The sequence below is a fragment of the Silene latifolia genome, chromosome 8 (assembly GCF_048544455.1).
Source record: "Silene latifolia isolate original U9 population chromosome 8, ASM4854445v1, whole genome shotgun sequence".
Taxonomy (NCBI): Eukaryota; Viridiplantae; Streptophyta; class Magnoliopsida; order Caryophyllales; family Caryophyllaceae; genus Silene; species Silene latifolia.
In genome coordinates, this window is record NC_133533.1 from 52,589,694 (window position 1) to 52,602,277 (window position 12,584).

At 37.2% G+C, this 12,584-nt stretch overlaps 1 long non-coding RNA gene across 1 annotated transcript; it reads left to right on the forward strand.

The window, feature by feature from the left end:
• The first annotated feature begins 4,716 nt into the window (after positions 1–4,716).
• LOC141594354 (uncharacterized) lies at positions 4,717–5,540 on the forward strand. Its single transcript, XR_012522146.1, has 2 exons — positions 4,717–4,805; positions 5,114–5,540. It is a non-coding gene; the product is annotated as an uncharacterized LOC141594354 (long non-coding RNA).
• The last annotated feature ends 7,044 nt before the right edge of the window (positions 5,541–12,584 follow it).

Here is a 12,584-nt window from a genome sequence, read left to right on the forward strand (position 1 = left end):
AAGGCAAGGTGGTTCGTAGACTCGGGTTGGTTGTGCTCCTGGTGCAGTAGCAAGTTTGGCTAGTCGAGGGTAGTGTGGGGTCGTGCTGCGTTGTGGTGTTCATGGGTAGTACTGGGGTCGTGCTGCGTTGTGTGTGAAATGTATGGTAATGGGACTTTGGTGTAAAACGCTACTTTACATAGCGATTTACATTCATCAACATTTTTTGATACATTTCTTTATATTAGATGATAAAATCGCTATGTGGAGTAGCGATTCTACCATTTAGTCTAAATCGCTATTTCAAGTAGCGATTTATCTAAAATCTATAGAAAAAAAACAAAAGTGATGACGTGGACCCATTGGGAAGAAATAGTTTGAAACCAGCCCTAGAACGAGAAATAGTTTCCAAAATAACCCTACTTCGAAAAAAAATTCGACCTTTTAGCTACTATATTTATGGTTAAGGAGGGGTTAGATGAACAAATTGAATGATTTAAATGATGAGACTAAATTCTTAATTTATTTTTATAATTTAAATCATGATCTTATGGTTTCCAGACAAAACAAATATTACTAAACTTTATAATGAATTTTAATAAATTTATTAAAGTAGCCTTAATATTAACAATATAAATTAATAGGATTTAATTGTGATAATCCTACATGGCAAAAAATTAAATGTATTAAGTTGTCTTTTAACTATATAGTATAGATTATATAGATTTATAGATGTGGCATTCATAATGCACGCGTGGCTTTTTCTTCGTCTATGTGACTTTGTCTACGTGGCCTTTTAAAGTTACCCTTTTAATATTATTTTATAGATTTTGGTGCTAAAAAATTCTAACATAACTTGACAAATTGTATACGGAGTAGTCCTATAGTAATGATTTCTGAAATGAAAGTTACTGATGATGTAAAATATGTCTCGGCTATTGTGAAAAAGTAAAGGTAAAGAATCTATTGAAACGCATAGAGTAATAATTTCGAAAATTAACTTTGATGCTGCGTATTGTCAGCAGTTTTGCATGTATGGGAAATGGCGGAAGCTCACCCAACTACAATAATTATTCATGTCCCTGACTTCCTCTGCAGTACTTGTTAAATTTAGCCTGCTCAACCATGAGGGAATTTTTACATGCATTTATCAACTACGAGTACTTTGCTTCTTAGAAAAATTGTCTTCAATATTGGATTTGGAGAATTGGGAGGGTATTAATTTTGATATTATTGTGCTTATGTAAAAGTGTAAAACTATCCGATCAATTTCTAAAATAAAATCATTTGTACAACTCTGCCTTAGAGCATGTACTATAGAGAGGAGAGTTTCATCCTCTTATTTCTTATCTCTCCCTCTAATTTTTTGACACCTCATCATCTCTTTCCTCCACTACATTTTCCACTATCTATATCCTCTTCCTCTTCTATTCTTCAATTTTTCTCCTACAATAGAGAGGATCCTCTTACATTACTTTTCTTATTATTTTAATTTTTATAAAATATAAAAAATAAAAAATAAAGCCACATGTAAAATGTTAACTAGTAAGTGGGCACAAGGGCCAAGATGAGCTTTCCTCTAAAATTAGAGGAAGAAGCTATCTTCCTCTTACTAAGAGGATGAATACTAGAGAATCCACAATAGAGAGGATCTCCTCTTAGTGGAGAGAGAGTGCTAAGAGGAGGGGTGATCCTCTCTATTGTACATGCTCTTATATACGGATAAGGAATTAATGATGATCGTGCATCACACCTAATACACTTTCTAAAAGAAGTTTGAAGTAATATACAACTGAATCGCCGAGGATTTGAATTCCTCCTTATACATATTATCATTTGACAAAAGATATAATGCAAAGTTGGACTTGTATTACAGAGTGACAAATTATTACGAGACTGGTTCATAGTAATTCCGCACAACTACAAAGAATTTATAATTTTATATACTCCTTCCGCTCCAATTAGGCAATGAGTAATTAACATTTGTTTTATGCCGTCACAAAATAAAGTAAATAAACTATTCAATGAAACAGAAAAAGTAATACCCTAATAATTTAGACCCGGCAAAAGCAACTCGACCCGAAAAGAGTGACCCGAGACCCGAAGCGACCCGAACTACATCACCCAAATGTGACCAAAAACCCGAATTGACCCGATCCGACTCGAACATGACCTGAGCTTCTTGGCCCGTAACTGACCTGGCCCGAAAATGATCCGATCCGAAACCATCAAACCCGAAAATGACCCAACAAATTATAACTCTAATTGAACCGAAAAGACTTGAAACAGTTATTTCTCTATTATTCATTGACCCGAAAATGAACCGACCCAAAACAACCCGACCCGCTTAACCCGAAACAGACCCAAAACCCGAAATGACCCGACCCGACCCGAATTAACCCGAAATCAATGAGAGGTCCAAACTAACCTAACCCAAATTGGCCCGACCCAAACCCGACTCATTGATCCATTTTACCAGGTCTACCTAACGCTAGCGTTTCCAATTTACTCCTACGTCCCTAATCGCTACTACGGAAAAGGGCCCATGGAGTACTATATTACTACTATGGAGTAGTGGACAAAGAGACATGGGCCGTTGGGCTTTCATCGAGAATTGGGTCTTGGAAATGTTTGTAGTACAAAGTATCGTGTATGGGCAAATGGGACATTGGCATTACTTGGCTTAATTTAGCAAGGCGAATTTAATGAAAATAATCCAACCTTTACCTATTCTTCTCAAAATAACCCAACCTTTCATCTTAAATATTAATAACCCCACCTTTAAACATGTATTTCAAAAATGACATAAATGCCATCGGAGAGAATCTCCGACATCAATGTAAAATGCACTCCACCTAACAATACATATACACCACAAATAAAGAAAATATTAAAAAAAAAAAAAAACAATTACAGTACAAGGAAAATAAATCCCGTACAAGATGAGACTTGGAAAATGGAAAGCTATACTCCATGTCTCCATCTTCCTCTGACCAAGCTGTACTCCATTCTCAATCAATTTGAGAAAAGTAATTCATCCTCCATCGTCAAGCTTTCAAGGTAGATTTTTCATTTGCTTGTCTTAATTTTACCCATTTTGAGATGTATGAATTCGTTTTTATTGTTCATTTTTGCTTAAAACAATTGTGATTCAACTGCAGGTATACTGATTTAATTCCTGACGATAGATTTTCACATATTTCTGTCATGTATATTAATTTATGTTGTTTTTAGACATGTGCTTTGGGAAATTTAGGGGTTGAATTTGGTGAAAAATTAGCTCTAATTGAAACAAAGCTCAGCTAATAATGAAAATAAATCATTAAATTTCTCATTTTCGATGTTCAAAAGATCGCAAAATAAAAATATCCAAAGAAAAGGAAACAAAACAAGAGGTCTTGAGACGACTGACAAATCCCATTCCGAGTAGCTATGTTGATTACCGGATCGAGTCACATTAAAAGTATCATATTGGGTGAGAAGTTGATGTCTTTGTTGTTGTCTGGCTGCTCATCAAAGGCGTAATTATGCTGCTTATGTTTACTGGACCATGCTGTCGAGCAGTCTGCATCATCGGTGAAACATCTATTGAGTTTTTGAGCATTTTACATATCCTTTTATTCAATAGAGTAGAGTTATGTAATGCTTACATTTGTGAAAGTCGTGCCTTCATTGTTGATATATACTCCATATCCCACTGGCACCTGCAAATTTGTGATTCAAATTGTTATGAAATGAACAATTATCATTTTACAAGGTTAAATGCCTAATATATGATAAATGACATACTTTGCTTCTTCTTGCATTTCCACCATTCATGTTGGCACCTCCCCTCCCTCTACCTCTGCCTCTTCTTGATGGTTGCGCTGATGTTGTATTAAGTGTAGAGGATTCTGTGTTTTCACAAGTAGATAATGGATTTTTTCGAGGCCTTCCCCTTGGCCTCTTGGGTGTAGGCATAGTAATATTATCCTTCTTTGGGCATCTTCTCTTTGTATGTGTAGTCGATTTGCACACACTACAATGCATCTCTTGTCCATGCTTTGTCAACTTACCAGGCCTCTTAGGATCTTCAAATGGATCTTTTCGTCTATTCTTCTTTGGCCTTCCAGGAGCTACTCTAACTGGGGAAGGTTGCATCGGAAGATGAACCGAGGGCCAGTGTCTCTCCCCAGCACAAGGGGCTATTGAGTATGAATAACTCTTCGAGTAAGAGGGTTTTTTTAAGTACTCGCTAACATAATCTTCCGCTTTATGTCTAAGATAGAAAGCACATGCCACAACATGACAACATGGAATTCCACTTAAATCCCATTGTCTACAGGTACATGTCTTCTTCTTCATGTCAACAACCAGTTTGTCTAAATTATGACCAACTTGAAACTCCATGACATCAGAAACTCTTGGAAAACAGTTGCGGGCTTCATCTTTTTCCTTCTCTAGCTTGTCTTGCACTCTAGGACAAACTAAGTTCCAAGACTGCATTTGAGCTCTTTTTGTAGATAATCTTTCCATCACTTGACATCTAATATCCTCGACCATGTACAATATATGTTTCGATCTTGCTTGAATAACCCAACCATTAAACGTCTCTGCCATATTATTAACAACAATATCACAGATGCTATCTGTTTTAAAAAATGCTCTACAAAATGTTGTTGGGTTCAAAGCTTTGAATGCTTCCTTCGCTGAAGAAGACACAAGGGCCATGCTCTACAAAATGTTGTTGGATTCAATAAACTTGCTCATGGTGACATAATGACTGATCTCCCTTACATCGTCATCCCCATATACCATCTTCAACCCGGAATCCAAACTCATTCCAGGTACAGCAAAGTATACCCCTTCAATTTTTTCATAATTCCCACATTTCTTTGCTAAATCAAATAGCCAAAATGTACATAATTCATCGGGGTCATCCAAATATTCCTTGCATTGTCCACCTATGTACTCTAGGTTAGGGTTTCTCTCAAATCTACCCCCATGAAAGAAAATTAATTTAATCATTTCCATATTGCCTGCATATGTTGACTAATTATATGTTAATTAACCGTGAAAAAACAACATAAACATTAACATGAGTTGAAATCCTAAACCCTAAACTTGATTACAATTTTTTGTTTCTGTGTTGCAGAAGGAATTGAAGCTAACAACCACATATCTATGCGATAAATTAATTTTGCATAATCAAAAGTTAGGGTAAGAAAATACCTGGAGAATTATTGTGCTGTTGTAACTAATGCTTGATGTTCGTCTTGTAGAAAGAATTAAACTGAAATTAAGAATGGAGTAGAGAGGCTTGGATGTACTATGGAATTTGTTTGGTCATTGGATATTTAGAATGAAGCGTATTTTATTTTTTGTTTTATTAATAGAAATGAAAAAAAAATGTCAGTTGCTCAAAAATAGATTCTGACCGGAGATTCTATCGGAGATTCTTACTCCAACTTTCTATTGGTTATTTTTGGAATACATGTATGAAGGTGGGGTTATTATTGTTTAAGATGAAAGGTTGGGTTATTTTGAGAAGAATAGTTAAAGGTTGGATTATTTTCATTAAATTCGCCATTTAGCAAATGTATGTTGCCCGTTATAGAACGCCCTTATTTTAGCACAAATACTATCCTATAACCAGTTGTATAATAATATTGTACAACCGCTTCAAAGTTGTTGAACTCTTACACAAAGTTGTTGAACTATTTTACAAGTTATTAAGCTATTTTACAAAGTTATTGAGCTTAATAATTATTCTGTTAAGCTCAATAACTTTGTATCATAGCTCGACAATTTTGTTAGTAAAGCTCGATAACTTTATCACAAAGCTCAACTACATTAAATAAGTTGTATATACAACTAGTTGTATAATACATTAACGGTTATTTTAGTGTGTTACTCCCTTTGTCTTGGTCATTTGTTGTTCTATTTTATTGTGGGGTGTCTCACTCAATTGTTATCCTTTTTATTTTAGGAATACATTTGATAAGCAATTTGATCATTCACACTTGATTTGATCCACTTTTCATCTAATAATTGGCTACATTCTCTTTTCTTACTCTTTGTGCCAAAACCAAAGGACAACAATTAACCAGGACGGAGGGAGTACATAAATACACTTTTAAAAGCTACTGAAAACTAAAATTATATGTAATGGACAACAATACCCCTAACTCTATTATAGTGACGTGTTAGAAATTCAAGGACAAATCAGTCATATACAACATAAATTTAGTGTTCCAGGATATCTTCTGAGTGTATTACCCAATTTTTATTTTGATAACTTGATGTCTTACGTAGAATTAGTGCAATAATAAAATGTCCGACTAAATCAATTAATAAACTTAGGAATGATATTTATCGTGATAACCTAATGTTTTACTCCGTATGCTGTTAACTTTTACATTTAAATGTGTCGATGTTCATCGTAAAATGTCGAGTTATCAAAATAAAATTAAAATATAAATACAATTTTTTGTTGACATTGGACCATTTTACTTTTGGATTAGTTGTATACTATAGAAGAGTTTTATAGAAGAGTTACTGATTGTACAATTAGCCATATTATTGTGAACTTTATCACAAATTGTTTAATAAGACAATCTCTTAGCATAAGACCAGCCCATTAAACAAAAGTCCAATACATATGGAAAGATTCTCAGTCACGTAACTGCTATATCATATGATTCATATATTCACATCCTTCTTCTTCCTATTCGTTTTTGCAACATCCGTAAAACGTCAAAACCATACTACCAAACCACCGCCTCTAAACCATCATCTCACGCCAGAAATCGTTGATTGGTAATTTGGTCCAAAGCATCCAGCTCACCAATCATCGACCCACTCCACACAGCTCCTCCCCATAAATATTCATGTAGAAGTCATGAGTTGTGAACTTAAAAAGTCAAGTTGTCAAACTAATTGTATTGAAACTAAAAATCCTTGTTTAATTTAATTATAAAGCAACACTCTTAAAACAATGAGTTATTAAACTAAACTAGTTTTGTGACCCGTGAAATTCACGGGATTAACTTTTCTATTTCTTTAACGTTGTATCGTCAAAGTGTAATTCGCTTTTCATTTGTTGCATATTTAGTGACAGTGAATATTCATTCGGCCTCAGTGCCATGTTTCACATTCTTGTTGCTCAGGCCAAAATTTGGAAGCGTGATTTTGATGGGACCATTGCGGCTATATTAATGGAATTTGAGACAATCTCCTTTTTGCTATTTGAGATTAGTTTTTTGTTTGTGTTAGTGTTGTATTATTTGTGTTAATTCACATACAATCGTTTGTCAAATATATTTATGAATTATTTTAATTTGTCTATTAATGCTGGGGTTACAATGTTTGATTTTTAACTTTAATACGCTAGTTTTATGTGTTTTAGGTTTTGGGTGCTTCAAAAGTTTGACTGTTGTTTTGTTGAGTTCCTGTGTTATTAATTTTTACATATTTATTTGTTGTCATCTTGACTTCTTTACTTTAGCCGTTTTTTTTGTCTTATTTTCACTTGTTGTAACACCCCGGCCCAAACCTAGACTCGGGAGCGGTCACTCACGATAGCTCGCCAGACTATGTACATGGCCCACAGATCAACATAGGTTTTTTTTCAGTGCATTTTGTCCTCACTCATGCGCATCCCCGGAACCTTCCAGGAGGTCACCCATGCTAAGACTACTCCTAGCCAAGCACGCTTATCTGTGAAGTTCTTTTGCATGAATATCCAGAAAAGAAAGTCACTTTGTTGATATGAGTAGTACTTTTGTAGATACCTCATTTCTGCACCTCCCGCAAACCACCCGGTGATGATTGGGCCGCATGTTTGGTACGCGGAACGATTTGTGACAGTTCGTAATTTTATCGTCAAGTGATTGCTCAAACACTGGTGTCTACCTCTTAATTGTCATCTACGCGCCGATACGGTCGTTTTGACAGTAATTAGAGTACATTTGGAGTCCGGGCCTAAAACCGTCTTCATTTTCTGATAACCGCTAAATCTCGAGTCAAATTGTTCTGGAATGTTCCGGATATTTCTATTCCATATTTCACAATATTTTAATCTTTGGTAAAGAATTTCCTGTAATATTCACACAAAATATTAAGGAAAATAAGATTAATCCGTTATTCCATAAATTAAACACGGAAATCTTTCTTCCGCAGGAGGAAACCACTTGGGAACAGACGCAGCAGGTGTTGCGCCTCTTCCAAGGGACGCAGTGCATGCTGCGCCTCTTCCCAAGTCCTTTTCTGCGTATTTTTCGTATCTTTTCATATCTTTCGAGATTCACTTCCAAAGTCTCTCCGAAAACCCTAATTCCTTCACGTGATTAGTATAAATAGGAGCTTTCGCTCCTCATATTTCTCACGCGAGTGTCCGCCCTTCTCTTCTCCCTTTGCATTCTAGACCACGTTCTTACTTTTTGGCGCCTACGTGCTTGAACTTTCGACCACGTAAGCTCAGATCTTTCTGAGTACCAGCCTCGTTTTGCATGACCGACCAATTTGACCAACTCCACCATAATCAACTTTAATTAATCTGTTCGTTTTCCTCTTACGAGGGCACTTTCGTTACATTCGAGTCGAGCATCACTAAAACATAAACTTAGTTCATCTCATTTCGTCAAACATGTAAGTCTGAGGGTGTAAATCCTCCTCTATTATTGTTTTTTACTTTTTTGTAATCATCATGTAAGATTTATGTCGAAAGTACTTCTAAACCCGATTTGTAAAACCATGTTTAAAACCCTTTTTACGGATTATCAGAAGACAGACGTCGAGAAAGGACGCAGCAACTGCTGCGCCTCTTCGAAGGGACGCATCACCTGCTGCGCCTCTTCGTGAGGCTGCCGCAGTTCCTGCTTCCTTTCTTCTTCCTTCGTCCTCTGTTAGTTTCGTTCCTTTGTTTTCTTTCGTCATTGTTTGCTCTTGTTTCGTTCACATGATAGTTTTACATATTGTTAATCACTGTTAGTATATAATTCATCGTTAAATCCCGACTTAAATCCCTTATAATCAATGTTTGCGGGTTTTCGTCATTAAAATCAATCCGGGTTGTAGAAATTTGATTCTTTCATATTGAGTTTCTGGAATTCGATCTTTAGTATATTCCCATCTGTTTATCCGTCATTAGTTCTTCATTAATTCGACATATTTAACTTAATTAGTTCACTAATGTCACTAATCAATCTTTCATTCATGTAATTAATTCGTTTACATTCGTCTCATCCATGTTTTATCGTTTTTATGACTCATTCACATGTAATTAATGTATTAAATCACTTTCATCCGAGTCGGATATCGTAATCAATCATTAAATTCACCCACGAATACTAACGATTTGCATTTCCGGCTTCACAGCCATAACTCAGCCTTGGAATAGACGCAGCAACTGCTGCGCTTCTTCCAGGTTGATTTCTGCTCTGAACTTCCATTCTGCCTTGACCTAGTTTAATTAGTTTACGTATTCAATTAATTGTCATTCGTATTATCGTTAATAATCTGCCCGTTTATTTATTCTTTTTCCCAAATTATCCGTTTTAAAGGTATTTTCGACATAAATCATTAATCCGTTGTAATTATTGTAATTTTCATTATTGTATTATTATATTTCTTTTATCGCATTGCTTGTATGTCTTCACATGTAATTAAATCTAAATCCCTACTTCGACTCAATTGTATGTTAAATTAATTGTTTACCGACTTAGTCTAATTCTTACATGTTAGGATTAAAACTTGGATGTTGCATTGCATGCATATAATCGACAATATATCGAGTATAGATGATTTTCCCTAATCATTAGTAGAGGCCGCTATCGAGGCGGGCGAGATTAGGTGTTCGATCAAAAGAGCTTCCTAATACGTACCCTCACCCCTTACTTCAGATCTCTGTGAACATCCGTGTTCATTGGCATCCACGAGAGTCATTCTAGACATAGAATGCTAAGGGTAACGAGTTCTTGGTGTTCATGTCACTACTTTGTGTCTTGACATGGCACGAGGTATTCGAACGGTTTTCAATTTTCCACAATAAATTGGTGGCGATTCCACAAATGCAAACGCTTGTTCCCAAGCGCCCCCGTGGCCCATGTCCACAGTTTGGCGACTCCACTGGGGATAATACACTTACGTGTAGCCAAAAGGGTGAAACTTGAACAAGGTTAGGGAATAGTTTGCACAAGACAATTGTCGGTTTTCATAACTCGGTTTTCCTAGATCGTTTATTCGGCCTTCTTAGGCCCAACCCAACCCATTCGACCAATCGTCCCGTCTAAACGGTCCTAATTCTTATTTGGGCCTAAGGATGGATAGCGATTGACGTCATCCATACCATGGTACTTACTCTGGTTTGTATCAAGGACTTTCACTACTTGAGGAAATGGATTAGGAATCGGCCTTACTCTTGTTTGGTACGAGCCTCTCCACAGACTTCGGGTTTGATTGTTCGGTATGGCAACCCACCCTTTAAACCAAAACCCTTTTAAATGCACTCAGCATCCCGTTATAATGCTTGTATAAATGTTCGTACCTTACGTGATCACCATTTCTAAACGAAACCATGGAGATTTTTGTAAAATCAAAATCCCTTTAAAATGTAAATTTCGAAAAAAGCCAATGATTAGCGCAAAACCGAGTTAAAACTCTGTCCATTTGTCGAGTCAAAATTCCGGGCCCAAGCCCATTTCAAAACCTCACTTCGAGTCCACTCCTACAACTACACTATAGTTGACTAGGACACACATTTTCAAACTTTGTCATCTTTTCAAAACTCACTCGACACAAGTGGCACACACCCACTTCCTAAGTCAAAACATTTCTCTCTTAGTAAGTGTGCTAGAATGATCGATCATATTTTGATTCTTCGTCGATCTCTTATCCAGTTTCCAAGATGCCTGAAACAAGCGACGTAAGCACCGACCAACCCCAGAATGGTAATGATCAAATTCTCACCGCGCTAGCTCGCCTCCAAGTTACTCAAGATCAAGTGCACGACCGCCTCGATACAATCGAAGGCCGAATTTATACCGTAGAAACGAGGTTGCCTCCTCGGGAAAGTGAAGTAGACGTTGGCTTTGTGAACACCTTCAGGGAAGAAAACCCTCCCATAGGAATGACTGCAGCTGAGAAACGACTCCAATATTTGGAGGAACAATTAATGTATCTCAAAGGGGATGACATTTATAGGGAAAATAACCGTAAGTATGAGGCCGTGAGTTCCAAGTTGCCAACCAACTTCAACATGACGGATATCCCTAGATTCAAGGGGCACGAAAACCCTTTGAATCACATCCGTGCTTTCAAGGACTACATGTCTATCAAAGGCATCAAACCCGAGATGTTCTTAAGGATCTTTCCTTTATCTCTTGACACCATCCCAAAGCAATGGTTCTACTCTCTAGAACATAAGAAGATTGCTACTTGGGAAGATGCCGCGATCGAGTTTGCTAAGCAATATGCGGATAATGCTGAAATACAAGTTAACATGCGCACTTTAGAGGTTCTTACCCAAAATGACAAAGAAGGTTTCACCGACTTCCTAAGTAGGTGGAGGAAGACTAGTACCCAACTAGTTGAACGCCTGCATTTAAGCTACCCTTGTGGAGAAGTTCGTGGATAACCTAAAACCCATCTATGCGAGTCATTTGAGGTACCAAAACATCAAAACTTTCAAAGATTTAACCGTACTAGAAACAAGGATCGAAGATGACATCCGTAAAGGGCTCTTGTCTAAAACGGTAGGCCGAGGATATCAAGGCTCAACAAGTCGTTCTTACGGCTCCACTAGCAAGACCGATGAAGTTAACATCCTCGAGCCATCCAAGAAGAGTACCCCACCGAGGAAATTTACAAATCTTGGGGACACTTACTCCAATGCCCTAAAAAGGTTGATGAAACAAGGCAAACTCCAACCCATAGGCCCTACACCCGAACCGGAAAAGAAATCCAAGTTCTGGGACGAGAATTCATACTGCGAATATCATAGGGGTAAGGGACATGACACAGAAAAATGCTACAAATTGAAAAATGTGCTCCAAGACATGATTGAGGATGGCCGACTACCAATACTGCCGGGAGGTAAGCCCAACAACACTCAGAATCCTCTTGGAATTCTAGTGATCACAAGTGAAGAATCTACCTTAGATTGTTCACACCTCATTTATCCAGTCGAATATGAGATCCACGCGATCGAGAATGAAGGGTTCTACTCTACCATTTCCCCTACTATTACCGACTTCATCGCATGGGCAAGGAGTGTGGATAGGCAAGTTTCGGAATTGGAAAATGTGGTGACAACTTTACATGACCCCAATGCAACACCTAAAGAACATGCGCCACTAATTTTCTCCCAAAATGCTACTATGCAAGAAGTAGTCGCCATGGTTGATAAACTAATCGACCAAATTACACAATTAGAGGACGAGATCATGAGAATGAGGGAACTAGCTACAGTCAATGGAGTATGGGCCGATGATGATGAGGACGAGTATCTCATTGAACACTCCCTAGTCAAGGAAATAACCCAAAATGGTGAATACCAAGATGTGGACCACCTAACTCGTTCGGGGCGTCCATATCAAAGTACTACTCAAAATGGTCCAACCAACGTT